The sequence below is a fragment of the Solanum pennellii genome, chromosome 5 (genome assembly GCF_001406875.1).
Source record: "Solanum pennellii chromosome 5, SPENNV200".
NCBI classification, from domain to species: Eukaryota; Viridiplantae; Streptophyta; class Magnoliopsida; order Solanales; family Solanaceae; genus Solanum; species Solanum pennellii.
The window spans coordinates 37,047,314-37,063,056 of NC_028641.1; the positions used below are offsets into that span (position 1 = coordinate 37,047,314).

The 15,743-nt window shown below is 36.7% G+C and overlaps 1 long non-coding RNA gene across 4 annotated transcripts in view; it reads left to right on the plus strand.

Annotated features, from left to right (window-relative positions):
- Nucleotides 1-1,032: 1,032 nt before the first annotated feature.
- LOC107019048 overlaps nucleotides 1,033-15,743 on the plus strand; it is a 15,209-nt gene continuing 498 nt past the window's right edge. Inside the window, exons 1-8 of one of the 4 annotated variants that reach the window (XR_003578166.1) lie at nucleotides 1,033-1,224; nucleotides 2,532-2,859; nucleotides 3,455-3,560; nucleotides 4,888-5,016; nucleotides 5,132-5,246; nucleotides 13,169-13,235; nucleotides 15,044-15,285; nucleotides 15,494-15,496. This is a non-coding gene — a long non-coding RNA (uncharacterized LOC107019048). The remainder of the gene's footprint in view (nucleotides 1,225-2,531; nucleotides 2,860-3,454; nucleotides 3,561-4,887; nucleotides 5,017-5,131; nucleotides 5,247-13,168; nucleotides 13,236-15,043; nucleotides 15,286-15,493; nucleotides 15,497-15,743) is intronic. The other 3 variants (XR_003578167.1, XR_001456725.2, XR_003578168.1) reach the window with 3 other exon arrangements.

The following is a 15,743-nucleotide window of genomic DNA, read 5'->3' on the forward strand; positions in this document are numbered from 1 at the left end:
TTACAGTTTTCAAATTTATTAAGACGGACCTTAACAGATCCGTCCAGGTAAGCTTCAATTTATTTTGACCACCATTCTAATTTTTGTTCTTGATTTTAATCACTATGACTAGATTAGTTTGAGAATTCAAGTATCTTATGATATGTCATTATCTACTGATTTATGTGGCAACTTGTTAACTCTTAGAAAAATATTTTTGAGTTTGCGATAAGTTTTACCGATTTGATCGCAATCTTTGATTATTACCATATCATTGGTAATATAATATATTATACTACGATTTGATTTTTTTCTTGGTAATTAGTATACACAATCCGCTCCCTTGATATAGCCTTATTTGAAGTATGAATCAGGGTCCTCATCCGATTTGGGTAAGGGACAAAATATGATGCTTGAATGTTGTTAATTGTGTCATATCATTGGAAAGTCAAATAAGTTTGATAACAATAAAAGAGAGAGACCAAAACAAAAAAAAAAAGAGAAATGATAATTCTCATTTTAATTCATTGGCAAGCTACGACAACTAGCATTAAAGGTTTGGAAATTAAAAAAGTATTATCTTCTTGTAGCATGATATACACAATTTTATTGTTATTTTTCAAAAAATATATTATATGTAGAATTAATTGTTGATAACCATTTTAGGTCTACAACCACACTAATCTTGGACTACACTTTTAAAGTGTTGCCTAAAGTATTTTTGGAAACGCTTTTAAAGTGTAGCCAAAATTTTTAACTTTTAGCAACGATAATATTGGCAACACTTAAAAAGTGTACTCTTTAATGATATAAGCTACACTTTATAAGTGTTGTTACAATATAATATAATTGGCAACAATTATTCATATCTATGGCCAAACTTTTGAAGTGTCCTATTTTTATAATTGTAAAAACAATACATTGCATATGTGGCCTTAAAATTTTCACTAAAATTTTAAATTCCCTCCAACATTTTTAACTATACCTCCAATTTTTATTGGGCAAAAAAAATAATTAATAAAACATAATTTTTGTTTTCCCCCAAATCAAAAAAATTCCCAATAGGTCAAAAGAAATCCCACATAGAACGTATTAAGCATTTTCTCAAGAAAACGTTTAGCTTGCCATATCCATGAAGATAATGAGCTAGTTCAAACCTCTGTCAAACACCATTAAGAACGGCGTCATGGATTTCTCTCCATCTAAAGAACAAAATGCTTCACTTAAAGATTTTGTTGGAATAAAGTAAATTTCTATCGTTAAAAGTCTAAATATATGGCATCTGGTTTATTGTTTGTGTTGCTGATGTGATTTTTGTTGATTAATGGGATTCAAGGTCGTAGTTGTATTACCCAAATTCTGAAGCATTTCTACTTTATCAGCTTAACCTCCATAAACTTTTGTATTCTATAAGTAATCTTGTTCTATACTCTAAGTAGAATATTAGATTGTACTCTTATTGTTGTTTTCTTTAATTAGTTGCGTTTTTCGAGTCTTTGAGCTAGCTATTACGTTTTTGTCTTCATCAATTTCAGTAATTTGCTAACGCCATCCATCTTTAACTCAATCATGTATTTCATCTCTCTTTGTGATTCTCCGTGTCGTTGAGGTCTGGTATTTGAGATTGAGTTGTAATTTGTATTGTCTTGTCCCTATATTGTGCTTCCCTATATTGTGCTTATTAATAACCAATTCTTGTATTATTTTGTTTGTCTTTTGAACCTGTAAATTATACAAGTGATTAGTAAAATTATATCCTCCAGGTTCACTATTTACTATTCTTCTTTAAGGTTTGTGTTCCCGATAGATGCAGATTTGTTGTATCTCGAATTTAATATAGAAGTTTGAAAAGAACTTGAAACACTGAAGCTATAGGAATATCAAAGTTTTAAGAAGTTAGTTGGAGTTTGATGTTGAACTGACTAAATGGTCCATTTAAAATTTTATCTTATGTTTCTTTAACACCTCATACTGTACATATATATAATTTATCATTGATACATTATATATCAATTACATGTATATAATTTATGGTTGATATTTTCTAAAGCTTCTGAAAAAGGTAAAATTCACATTTTAGTTGATTGATATGATCTAGAATAGTCTAATGGAAATGGCTGAGTGGTAAAGACTTAGGAGTAACAGTAGGGAGATTAGTGGTTAAAATCACTCTGTGTGACTTTCCATTCCAATCTTGGTAGGTATATTTATGCGATACATGTGCTTGTGTGATGTAAAAAGTTGCAGTTGGATTAGTCAATGTGAATACAAGCTCGCTTTACATCTTTTCAATAAGAACAACAAAAATATATAAATTAGAAATTCTCCATGATATTTTAATATATACTAGAGTCAAATTATGTTATTATCTAGCACATGTATTTCTGTCCTTGAATAATAGTACGACATGATTGTCTCCCTCGTCACTATTGATCTGAGTGATTTCCTAAATAGCTGGAATTAAGCAACCAAAATCATACACAGAGTGGTCTGATGTTTACTGTTCAGGGTACACTACTTGCCATAATTACTCTTGGCTTTTAATATGGCAGTATGACTTGCTAGATATGTCAACTATAGTTCAATTGGATAAAGATGCTAAACATGCTCTAGCATATCAGAAGGTTAATATTGCAAAAGGTTAGATCATTATATGAATTTTCATGAGGCAAATTCAAAATTATTAAATACATGATTGGGTTCGCATTGGAGGTTATTGAGAGAATAGTCATAGAGAAAATAGCAAGAAAACGAAGCGCATCGTCAATTGATATGACACCGCCAAGATATTGGCATACGAAGATCATAGACGAGTTGAACGAAAAAAAAGTCAAAATGGATGTTGAATTCCAACAAGATGTTGGCAGCTGATTCTGACAGGTCCGTTAGTTTTTGGTATCTTTCATGTGAAGTTAATAACGTACTGAACCATATCTTGATACTTCAATGTTTTATAAAAGAATATGTTGATACACATATATCAAACATGATACTTTAGTTATGGCTGTCATATTATTCATCAATTTTATTGGACTTTTGTTCTCATATTAGTTCATCAAATCTCTTGACCTTACATAAGCGCTGAGTATTTGTGTTATATATATGTGATCATCTCCATGCGGTTGCCCTAGATTGCTTCTTAGTGCTAATCTTAGAAACGACTTTCTGCCTAGAGTTTTCAAAGCAAAAGTTGTACTTATGTTTGCTTGATCCTTCAAGATGATGGCATTCCTATAACTGTAACGCAATCGAGTTGAAATTACTTTTGTAGATCCAGCTTCTTTACTTTTGTATTATTGTGTCTGTTTTTTTCCTCCATTTAGGCTGAGAAAATAGGTACATAATCCAATGTGAAGGTTGAGTCATACAAATTTTCTACAATTATTGAAGGAGGTGTCTTTTTGACATACAAATTTTCTATAATTATTCATTTTCACTTTTTTGTCTCATTATCTATTTCTTATTGTCTAAACAGGTAAAGGCTGCCGACTTTGCAATGGCCATTATGGTTTCCCTCACTGTCTCTGGGCAGTCGCCTAACAAAATACTTTTAGCCATTGGCAAGGGATCTTTATCAATTGGTAAGCTACTATATTATTTGGTGTTTCTACTTGGACTATTCATGTCTATTTTCTAACTATCTGTCCTAAACATTTGTAACAAAACATTACCATTCTCTTAATAGTGTCACTGTTATTAACCTAATAGAGAGCACTCTTTAGATGTCTCTAAGTAATGTAGCATACAAGAATTTTCCTGATTTCATCCCCCAAATACCTATGTGAGATTTATTTTTTTTGTTAACTAAACAGTTCTATTTACCAAAACTGGTGTGAAGTACTTATTCCTTCCAATACACCTGGTATGGAAAGCTATGCTGAAGTATGCACATGTATCTTGGTTAATGCTTCTCCATCACCGATTGTTTCATAAATGAAATTTTTTTGCATGTGCGAGATTCATTTTGTTTATGCTTGGGTCTAGCCGTATCTCCGGAGAATTGGTGCTAGCTGTGCTTTGTCCGCATACTAATTCATAATTTTCGATGAACATAGTCAACACCAATATTCTGGTTAGGTAGATCATATTCAAGAGGGAAGTTTCCCCACATCATCATCCATACAAAGTTTCCAAACTGCTCTACTCTATATTTGTTCCTTCTTGTTTATTGTTCTAATTGAAAATTTCTGTCTCCATTTCATTCATTCAGCACAAGAGTGTTAAGCAAAGTCTTTTACTACATAATAACTCACAGGATTACCACTAACTTTATCACCACATGAGAGAAATAACATGAAAATCACCCAACACTAGTAGGGCTTGTGGCATATTAATAAAGCATTGCTATAGAGTTCTTCTTTATTCCACTGTATTGAAATCATAAACAACTGTCATGACATATTGAAAATTGGTTGTAACATTTTAACACCCCATATCCAAAATAGACCAAAAATCAACTTTTAAGGAAAAATTGCAGGTGCAATCGACTGTCACCATCTACATAACGTAGTCTAATTTAAGGCACATACTAACCACTGTAGCGCTCCCAAACACAGCTCAGGAAAAAAATTGGCTAAGTCTCAACCCATGGACAAACCTACGGTCCATAGGTCAGGCCACGGGTCTATGTCCGTGGATCAAGACTCCTATTAGCCAGTCTCTGACATGAACTACAGACAATCAACACGGATCATCGCTCAATCTACAGTCTATAGGTCTGACCGTAGGTGAAGGTCAGTAGTTAGTTAGGGGGATTTTTATTGGGTTAACTTCAAATGGTCATAACTTTTAACATAAAATAAATTAGGTGTCCTAAGACCTATGATATGATAGATAATTGAATTATCTTTCCAAGGCCACCTAGTTTGCTAAATCCGACTTTTGAGTAAAATGTTATGCCCATTTCAGTGAAGTCCTGTCAAGCAGATTCAAACGCCAGACTCAAACGATGAACTGTCAATTGAACGACGGTCCGTCAGTCCCGGCCATCGATTGCTTCGACAATAATTATTTCAGAGGTCTTTTAGTCTTTTTCTGGTTCATTTAACCCCTAAGATATGTTATTTAAACCTTAAATCGTGATATTTTAGTTAGTTTAAGCCTAGAAATATAACTAAAACTTACCTAAGTCAAATCATTGATCAAAACTTAGAAAAAAAGAAGCAAGAAAGGAGAAAAAGGTCAAAAACCCTACTTCAAGAATGCAGCAAGGTTCCATCAGTTCCAGCACCAAAATATAAAGATTTCTCCGTGGATTTCATCATCAGGTATGTGGGATTTCACTAGTGGGTTCCTTTCACCCATTGGGTCCCTAAATATCAGTCAGATTCTTGATTCCCTTATTATGATTAGACTTAGGGTTTCTACAACTTCAGTAGATTATCATGAATTAGTTAGTTATATGTTCTAAATCAGATATCCATGTTATTACTCAGCTTATTGCATGAATTTCAAAACGATAGCTATGTATTTCTTTAATTCTTGAATTACACATGCTAGGTCTGATATTTCAGTTACTTCATATACACATCCCTCATTTATTAATGAATCGTTATCGGATTAATTATTGCATTCTCAGTTTGCATGTTCAGTTTTGAGCTACCCAATATTCATAAATTCAGTCATAATGTGTTAATCACTTAATTCATTGGGAGTAGAATAATATTGAGTTGGACTAGGGTTCAACATATCCAAATATTCCCAGAAATACTAGCCAAGTAGGTTGTAAGTCCTCTCTGTGGGCATAAGATTAGTGATCATGCCAGCATGCCTTTATACCTCTGGCAGGATATATTGGGCCCGCTCGATGGGGCGTATACATCGGACTCCCAATTTAGCTCATGTGGTTTTATTATCAGTTATTAGTAGCTTCCACAGTTCAGTCAGACTCTAATGCATTGACCAAATTTACAGTTCAGTTAGTGTTCAGTCTCAGCATGTTATAAATTTGGTCATTGCATCCAGTTAGCTCAGATTTCAGTATATCATATTTAGAATATTATACTTGTTTTTGTCCTTGTTGAGTTATGTTTTATTTCAACTTTACTCTATCCTACATGCTCAGTACCTTTCAAGTACTGACTCATACGTACGCTATATCTTTTCGTAATGTAGGTTTAGATTCTCAGCATCTAGATCACGCTTAGATTGATTCTGGATCTCCAGTTCATCAGAGTCGGTAGTGAGTCCGAATTCTCCGAGGACAATAGTCATGAGTTTATTTCAAGTATTTTTAGTCCTTTAGTTTCAATTTTGCTAGACTTAGCTAGGGTCTGTCCCAACATTTCTAGTCAGTTAGAGGCTATTCTCAGACATAGTTAGTTTCAGCTTAGTATTGAGTTAATATGTTCTTTGTATTAAACTCATCAGTTTCAAATACCTCAATTATAGTATATGGGTATTTCCCCATCTTTTCATTTTAATTATGATTTAGCTTCCACATCAGTTTATTATCTTTAGTTTGCTCATTATCATGCCAACAGGGTTCATTTGGGATCACTTGTGGTCCTAGGTCCCATGTCCATGTCTTGGTGGTCTCTTGGGGAGTGACAAACTTGGTATCAGATCCAGGTTTAAGTGTCCTAGGATGTCTGAAAAGCCACTTTAAGTAGAGTCTTTTTCATGGGTGTGAAGTGCACCACATCTATTGAGAGGGAGGCTATAAAGTGTTTTAGGAAAAAACTTCACTATCTTGTTACTCTTATCGTGGTTAAGGTATGATTTAATTCCATTCTAACTCGACGTTTTACGTTTCAGATCATGCCTTCTCATAGAGCTAACGCTAGGAATGCGAATACCGGGAATGCAAACGCAGCTTCTCTAGTCCCAGATAAGGAAGTCTCCAATTCTGAGTTCAGGAACGCCATTCAGATGTTGGTTCGGAGTGTGGCCAACCATAACAATCTGCGCTTTCAAGATCATGTGAATGGAAATGGTGGATCAACAGCTAAGGTCTGTAACCTTGTTAGGATGAATTCACGCAAGTTATTTGGATCGCAGACTAATGAGGATCCTCAAAATTTCTTGGATGAGATCAAGAAGATCTTTAAGGTGATGCATGTCACCGGGAATGATCGGGTTGAGTTGGCATCATACCAGCTGAAAGATGTGGCTCATATTTGGTACACTCAGTGGAAGGAGAATAGTGGTACAGATGCAACTCCTATTACTAGTGAGTGCTTTAGTGAGACCTTTCTAGACAAGTTTTTCCCAATAGAGTTAAGAGAAGCAAAGGCTCAGAAATTCATGAACTTAAGGCAGGGAAACATGACGTTCCAGGAGTATGGGCTTAATTTTTAAATAACTCTCCAGGTATGCTCCTCACATGGTTGCTGACTCCATGGCTCAGATGAATAAGTTCTTGTATTGTGTGTCAAATTTGGTGAAAATAGAGTGCAGAAATGTTATATTACTGGTGACATGAACATTTCTAGGCTTATGACTCATGCTCAGCAGGTTGAGGGTGATAAGCTTAGGGAACAGGCTAAGGAGAATAAGAAGGGTAGGACTGAAAACTATGACTACTCGCACTAGCAGTCGAGTGGTGGAAATCGCTCGCAATTCCAACAGAAGTCTTCGACCCCAGCCCCTTGGTCAGCTAGTGTTCCATCGTCGAAGAACAGGTATGATCAGAATATTAAAGCAACAATATCCTAAGTCTCATGGAAGTATTTCAGGCACCAAGACTTACCCCACTTTCCCTAAGGGGGTTAAGAACCATCGCCTCGTGGGAAATGAAGGATGCCTTGGATGCGATCAATCTAGTCACAAGTTGAGGAATTGTCCTTCTAGATAGGGTCAATGAGGTAGTAATGTAGAGCACAATCTACAACTTCAGCAGCACCAACAAGTCACCCGACTAAGCAGGGTAACTCATCTGGTATAGATGGCGGTAAGTGCTAGAACAAGTTGTATGCTTTTTTAGCTCGTCAGGATCATAAAAGTTATCATTATGTAGTCACTGGTACGTTAAAAGTATTTGACCTTGAGGTTTATGCATTATTAGATCCACGGGCAACTCTCTCATTTGTAACTCCTTACATAGCAGTCCAGTCCAGTGTTAGTCCAGAAACTCTATCAAAACTTTTCTCAGTCTCTACTCCAGTTGGTGACCCAATTATAGCTAGATAGGTATACAAAAGTTGCCCTATCACAGTATGTCAGAAAGTCACCTCAACAGATCTTGTAGAGTTAGTAATGGTAGACTTCGATGTCATTTCTAGAAATGGATTGGTTACATTCCTGTTATGCCTCAGTTTATTGTAAAACTAGGATTGTTCGTTTTCAGTTTTGAAACGAACCAATCTTAGAATGGAAGGGTGGCAGCTTAGCACCTATAGGATGGTTCATATCTTACCTTAAGGCCAGAAAGATGATCTCTAAGGGTTATCCCTATCATCTACTTCGAGTTAAGGATTCTAGCTCTGAAACCCCAACTCATGAGTCAGTTCCGGTAGTCATTGAGTTTCCATAAGTGTTTCTAGAAGATCTTCCTGCAGTCGCTCCCGAAAGGGAAATTAACTTTGGAATTAATCTCCTTCCAGATACCCAGCCTATTTATATTCCTCCTTACATAATTGCTCCAGCAGAGCTTAAGGAATTGAAAGATATTTTAGATAAGGGCTTTATCAGACCTAGTATTACTCCATGGGGCGCACCGGTGTTGTTCGTAAAGAAGAAAGATGGTTATCTCAGAATGTGCATTGACTATAGACAGTTGAACAAGGTCACAATCAAGAATAAGTATCCCATCCCCAGGATTGATGACTTGTTTGACCAATTTTAGGGTGCTATCCATTTCTCAAATATAGACCTCCGATCGGGTTATCATCAGCTCAGAGTCAGAGATAGTTACATTCTGAAAACATCCTTTAGAACTTAGTATGGTCATTATAAATTTGTAGTATGTCATTTGGACTAACAAATGCTCCTACAACTTTCATGGATTTGATGAACAGAGTCTTCAAAAACAGTACTTAGACTTTTTTGTTATCATCTTTATTGATGATATCCTCATTTACTCTAGGAATGAGGAACAACATGCGAGTCATTTGAGAATTGTTCTACAGACTCTCAAGGATCACCAGATATTTGCTAAATTTAGCAAATGTGAGTTCTGATTGCAATTCGTTGCTTTCTTTGGTCACATTATATCAAGCGAAGGGATCCGAGTAGATTCGCAAAAGATAAAAGCGGTGAAACAATGTCCAAAACCTACCTCTACTACAGATATCAGAAGTTTTTTTGGTCTAGCAGGTTATTACAGAAGGTTCGTGGAAAAATTTAAATCAATAGCCTCATAATTGAATAGGTTGACTCAGAAGATGGTCAAGTTTCAATTTTCAGATGATTGTGAGAAAAGCTTTGTAGAAATAAAAACTAGATTGACTACAACTTCTATCTTGACTCTACGAGAGATTTAAGATGGTTATGTGATCTGTTGTGATAAATCCATATTTAGCCTATGTTGTGTGTTGATGCAGCGAGATAAGGTTATAATGTATGCTTATAGTCAGCTTAAGGTGCATGAGAAGAATTATCCAACTTATGACCTCAAACATGCAGCAGTGGTGTTTGCACTCAAGATCTGGAGACACTACTTGTATGGTGTTCATGTAGATTTTGGTCACTTACCATAAGAGCCTTCAATATGTGTTTACCTAGAAAGTTGAATCTTCACCAGAAGAGATGGATTAAGTTCCTTAAGGATTATGATATGATTGTGGCATTACCATCCTGGTAAGGCAAATGTAATGGCAGATGCTCTTAGCATATTATCTATGGGTAGTGTAGCCCGTGTTGAGGAAGAAAGGAATGAACTAGTGAATGATGTTCACGGGCATGTTCGCTTGGGAGTTCGCCTTATGAGCATATAAAACAATGGTGTAAGCAAAATCTTCTTTGGTAGTGGAGGTTAAGGAAAAGCAAGACAGTTATCCAATCTTGCTTGAACTTAAGGGTACAGTCCATAATCAGAGAGTGGAGGTTTTCCCACAGGGGGAGATAAAGTACTTCGCTACCATGGTAGATTGTGTGTTCCTGATGTGGGTGAACTGAGACAGCATATTCTTGCAGAATCCCATAACTCTAAATATTTTATTCATCTAGGTGCCACTAAGATGTACCGCGATCTACGAGAAGTCTATTGGTGGAATGGCATGAAAAGGGATAAAGCAGATTTTGTGAGTAAGTGCATCAATTGCCAGCAAATCAAGGTAGAACGTCAAAAACCTATGACTCAAGAGATCGACATTCCTACTTGGAAGTGGGAAGTTATCAATATGGATTTCATCACAGGGTTACCTCGAATTCACAGACAGCATGACTCAATTTGGGTGATAGTTGACATGATGACTAAGTCTTCTTGCTTTTTGGCGATCAAGACAACAAATTCAACGGAGGAATATGCCAAGCTTTACATTAAATGTGAGGTTTCATGGGGTTCTTTTATCTATTATATCTGAGAGATGTCCTCAGTTTACCCCTATTTTCTGAAAGTCATTTTAGAAGGGCCTTCGTACCCAAGTTAACCTTAGCACAACATTTCATCCGCAGATGGATGGATAGCAAAGGGTACCATTCAGACCCTAGACTATATGTTGAGAGCTTGTGTGATCGATTTCAAGGGTAGTTGGGATGATCACCTTCCTCTTATTGATCTCTCCTATAATAATAGCTATCATTCTAGCATTCAGATAGACCCTTATGAGGTATTGTATGGGCGTAGATGTAGATCTTTTGTTGGTTGGTTTGAAGTAGGTGAAATAGCTTTGATAGAGCTAGATTCATTCCTTTGTTCTATGGAGAAAGTGCAACTAATTAGAGATAGACTTAAGATAGCCCGGAGTTGTCAAAAATCTTATGCAAATGTAAGGATAAGGGAATAGAGTTCCAAGTTGATGATTGGGTTTTCTTGAAAGTGTCACCTATGAAAGAGGTGATAAGATTTGGCAAAAAATGAAAGCTCGGTCCTAGATATGTAGGCCCTTACAAGATCTTGAAAAGTGTTGGCAAGGTGACATATGAGTTAAAGGTGCCAGCGGAACTAGCAGCATTGCATCCAGTCTTCCACATCTCGCTCTTGAAGAAGTTGGTGAGTGATCCAACCTCTATAGTTCCATTAGAGAGTGTGGCGGTGAAAGATAGTCTTTCTGATGAGGATTTACCCGTTGAGATTCTTGACCGTCTGGTTAGAAGGTTGAGAAACGAAGAAGTCGCTTCAGTCAAGGTTCTGTGGAGGAATTAGCTTGTAGAGGGAGCTACTTGGGAAGCGGAAGAAGCCACGAAAGCCAAGTATCCTCACCTCTTTCCTTCCGATTCCACTCCAGCTTGAGGTAATAGTTCCTCTTCAATTTTTCAGTCATTCATGCGTAAATTCAACCTTAGAATCATGTTCCCTTAGTTTGTACTTGCATTTTCAGCGTATTTGCATGTCCTTGGAACTCAATTCAGTCAGAAACTCAGTTATCAGTGTTTAGTAGTAGGGATTGCAGCTCTATTTCATCTTTTTTAGTCTTCATTCGAGGATGAATGTTCCCAAGGGGGAGATAATGTAACAGCCCGTATTCAAAGCACACCAGAAAATCAGCTTTTCAAAAAAATTGACGGTTACCATCTACAGACCGTAGTCTGATCTACGACCTGTACTTTGGGTCCGTGGTTCACCACTGTAGCCCTCCCAAACACAACTCAGAAAAAAATCGGCTAAGTCTCGATCCAAAGACAAACCTACGGTCCGTAGGTCAGACCACTGTCCGTGGTCTATGTCCGTGGATGAAGACTCCTATTACCCAGCCTCTGACATGAACTACGGATGACCATCACGGACCGTCGTTCGATCTACGATTCATATGTTTGACCGTAGGTGAAGGTTAGTAGTTAGTTAGGGGGGATTGATGTTAGGTCAACTTTACATGGTCATAACGTTTAACACAAAATGAATTAGGTGTCTTGTGACCGATGATATTATAGATAATTGAACTATTTTTCCAAGGCCACCAAGTTTTCTTAACTTTGACCTCCGAGTAAAACGTTATGTCCATTTTAGTAAGGAACTAAATGATGGACCGTTGATTGAACGACGGTCCGCCAGTCCAGGTTATCGATTGCTCCGACAACAATTATTTCATAGGTCTTTTCGTATTTTCCTAGTTCGTTTAACCCTAAGATACATCATTTAAACCCTAAATCATGATATTTTAGTCAGTTTAAGCCTAGAAACATAAGTAAAACTTACCTAAGTCAAATCATTAATCAAAACTTAGAAAAAATAGAAGCAAGAAAGGAGAAAAGGGTCAAGAACCCTAGTTTAAGAACGCTGCAAGGTTCCATCAGTTTCAACCTCAAAATCTAAAGATTTCTCTGTAGATTTCATCACCAGATATGTGGGATTTCACTAGTGGGTTCCTTTCAACCATCGGGTCCCTAAATATCATCAGATTCTTGATTCCCTTATCATGATTAGACTTAGGGTTTCTAGAATTTCAGCAGATTACCATGAATTAGTTCGTGATATATTCCAAATCATATTACTATGTTATTACTCAGTTTATTGAATAAATTTGAGAACCATAGCTATGTATTTCTTTAGTTCTTGAATTACACATGCTAGGTCAGATACTTCAATTACTTCTGATATACATGCCTCAGTTATTAATGCATCATTATCATATTAATTGTTGCATTTTCAGTTTGCATGTTCATTTTTGAGTTATCTAGTATTTACAGAAATTCAGTCATAATGTGTTAATCACTTAATTCATTGGGAGTAGAATAATACCGAGTTGGACTAGGGTTCAGCGTACCCAAATAGTCCCAGAACTACTAGCCAAGTAGGTTGTAAGTCCTCTCTGTGGTCATAAATTTAGTGATCATGTCAGCATGCCTTTATACCTCTGGCAGGACATAGTGGGTCCTCTCGATGGGGCGTAGACATCGGACTCCACATTTAGATCATGTGGTTTTATTAGCGGTTATTAGTAGCTCCCATAGTTCAGTCAGACTCTATTGCATTGACCATATGTACAGTTCAGTTAGTATTCAGTCTCAGCATGTTATAAATTTGGTCATTGCATCCAGTTAGCTCAGAATTCAATATATCATACTTAGAATACTATACTTGTTTTTGTACTTGTTCAGTTATATTTTATTTTAGCTTTACTCTATCCTATATGCTAAGTACCTAATGTAGGTTCAGACTCTCAGCATCCAGATCACGCTTAGATTGATTCCCGATCTCCACCTCATCAGAGTTAGTGGTGAGTCCTTATTCTCCGAGAATAATAGTCACGAGTTTATTTTCAGTATTTTTAGTCCTTTAGTTTCAATTTTTGCTAGACTTATCTGGGGTCTGTCCCAACATTTCTAGTCAGTTAGAGGCTATTTTCGGACATAATTAGTTTTAGTTTAGTATTGAGTTAATATGTTCTTTGTATTAAACTCATCAATTTCAAATATCTCAGTTATAGTGTATGGGTATTTCCCCATCTTTTCATTTTAATTATTGTTGGAATATGTGTGTCCATTACCAGTCAACGGACCAGGTCCCTTGACACAGCAAGAACAGTGCAGAAGATTAAACAATATGAAGAACAAAAGACAAGCAGTTTACGTGGAAACCTCCTTGCTCAAGGGAGTAAAACGACAACCTGTTGCACAGGATTTACAACCTTCTTCACTAATCTTCTCAAGCAAAAGTGAAATCCGGTTGCAATCAATGTTAGAAAAAGTTATTAATCTCACGATCAAGTAATCTACCTATTACTTGAAGAGCCTAAGCGGATACCACACCGCCCACTAAACCACCTAACTCTAGATGACTTATAATTTGACTAAGCAACAAAACAATGTTGCCCACTAAATCAGTTAACCTTAACTGATTTAGACTTTTACAAATCCAAAACTAATATCTGAATCCTTTATAAATTAGGAACAGATTTATAATGTAAGTACATAGACACAAAGCTCTAAATACAACAAAGATTCTTCTTTGCTCTATCAGGTCCTTCTGTTGAGTTGAGCAAAGTTCTTCGTTGAAGATGGCCTTCTGTTCAAGCTTGTGAATTTTCAGAGAAAATCCAACTTTAATTTGCCAAGTCTTGAATTTGTGTTTGTTGGAAAGAGATAATATAATTTTTCACAAATTCTTGAAGTCATCCCATTGGCTGAAGGCCTGCTGTTGGAAAAGCTGTGCACCTACCGCATCAGAGATGACAGCTTTTCTGATAGCTGTCTTTTCGTCCTTTTCACGTCGCAGTCTTGCGGGGACCAGGTCCCCTGCTTGCGGGGACGGTCCCTTGCAAACTTCTTTGTGAGTTCTTGAAAAGGCTTGCTGGCTGACTTTCTTCTTTAGATGAATGAATATAATATGGTGTTTGTCATGCTAAAAGTATCAAACATAAAAAGTTATTATCCGTTGGACAAATACCCTCCTCCATTCTAATTGGTGTAGTACACTGACGCCTTACCAACCTCTGACGTGGCGGTTTTACAGTTGTAACCAATTATGTATCTGATGGAGGAAATTCTGCCTGGTACCAGGTCCCTGCATTTGTGAGATACTGAAACATACAATCGCTTCTGCTCTTCTTATTGGTGTAGGATACTGCACTTTTCACCTACCACCTGACATGACAGCTTTTATGACTGTACCCCATTTGTATCTGGACGAGAGCACTTTGCCAGGGACCAGGTCCCTGCATTTGTGAGGATCATCAAAACACCTAGAATATAACATTTTCCCCCTTTTTAATGATAGCACACAAATATACCTCACACTGAGTTTATCATTCATCTTATTGTTAGCAGTTCCAAATATCTCAGTTATAGTGTATGGGTATTTCCCCATCTTTTCATTTTAATTATGATTTAGTTTCCACATCAGTTTATTATCTTTAGTATGCTCATGATCATGCCAGCAGGGTTAGCTTTGGATCACTTATGGTCTTAGGTCCCGTGTTCACGCCTCGAGGGTATTTCGGGGCGTGACAAACATATCGAACATCACAATAAATAAATTGGCAATAGCTTTTGTATTTATTATGTGTCTGTTTTTTCCTCCATTTAGGCAGAGAAAATAGGTACATAAGTCAATGTGAAGGTGGAGTCATACTCGCCCAACCTTTTTTAGAAGAAAAATATGGAGGAGCTTATAATGAACATTGCTAGTCATACTCGCCCAACCTTTTTGAGAAGAAAAATATGGAGGAGCTTATAATGAACATTACTTCTACGTACTGCGCTGTTGGCGCTACTGTTACTCATACTGGTGAAGATGCCGCAACAACACCTGCTGCGGGTGAGAAAAAGGTACGATTTGATTTGACATTTGTATAATAATGTACGAACAGTTAGTAAGTTAACTTTGGGAAACACAAGGTTTTCATGGAGTGAGGCAACTAAATTAGGGAAATTGGAATCTCTTAAGGTTCTTAAGTTGGAAGAAAATGCATTCATGGGCGATACTTGGAAGTCGAAGGTAGGAGGATTTGGAAAACTCGGGGTATTATGGATCGAGAGGGTAGAATTAGAAACTTAGGAGGCGTCATATCATAACTTCCCCATCCTCGACCAACTTGTTCTTGTCTCGTATGATAAGCTCAACTCTGTGTCATTTCAGCTGGCTGATATACCTAACCTTTACGAAATGAGGCTAGAGAACACAATCAAAGAAGTCAAATGTGCAAAAGATATAGTGTAACACAAGATGATATCTCAAAACATAAAATTCAAGTTCAGCATATTCCCCCCCCCCCCCCCCCCCCCAA